Source organism: Gavialis gangeticus, unplaced genomic scaffold (assembly GCF_001723915.1).
Source record: "Gavialis gangeticus isolate Ggan-Ray unplaced genomic scaffold, GavGan_comp1, whole genome shotgun sequence".
NCBI classification, from domain to species: domain Eukaryota; kingdom Metazoa; phylum Chordata; order Crocodylia; family Gavialidae; genus Gavialis; species Gavialis gangeticus.
Window position 1 is genome coordinate 66,004,532 of NW_017729029.1, and position 939 is coordinate 66,005,470.

Below are 939 nucleotides of genomic sequence, written 5' to 3' on the forward strand. Positions count from 1 at the left end.
TTATAGACAACCCTAGGCAGAGGGGGATATTTGGATTCATTCAAAAAAATTCAGGAGGATCAGGGTTCAAGAGTGGTGATTTTGTCATTTCAGATTCCAGACAGCTCAGAGGGTAAACACAATACTTTTAATATACCTGATGGCATTCCCAAGTCACTCTGGGTAGGCAGTTCATTCAAAAAGCCCAAGGCAGAATCAATCTGTTACGTGGTATTCTGTACGCAGCATAGTTTAGATTGGTAGCAAACAGAACACACATCTGCCCTTTGGTGGAGCGGAAGGAGGGGACAAATCTTAGGCTGGGTTCTGCCATTTTAAAATCAGTCGGTGTGCGCCGAATTTCTGTTCTGAGTATAGACTGGTTTCCGATCACTTATACCAGTAAAAGTGTAATGTCTGTACCTGGCCTTTTTCATGGAACCCACTAATCTAGGAGCTAGAGCACTCAGAGACAAGAGTTTTGGATTTTAGTCCCTCTTCACCTTCAGAGGACAAAAGGAGAATGACAGCAGAGGCAGCTTGACTCTCTACGCTGCATCTAGGACTGTTTAGCATTTTATGGTACAGATTCATTGGTCAAAATGCAGATATTATGGATGTATCTTTTCTGTAGATTTTACACAGGCAACAACAGGAAACACTTTGAAATAATATGAATAATCAATGTGTGCAATAATTAACTCATGAAACTGTGTGTTTCTTATTGTAATCTTTATTTTCCATCCACCTCTTCCATTCTTTTGCTTATGGTAATTATTGGTACATCTGAATTTAGTTATATTATAAACTGTTTGAGGCAGAGATCATATCTTTCTCTGTTGTGCATCATCTAGTACAGTGTTTGCAATTTTCAAGATGTGTCCATTCAGCACAGTATAGCCATATTCAACACAAAAATGTGTCAATTGTTTTGACTGGCACCTAAGCAAATATTTTATC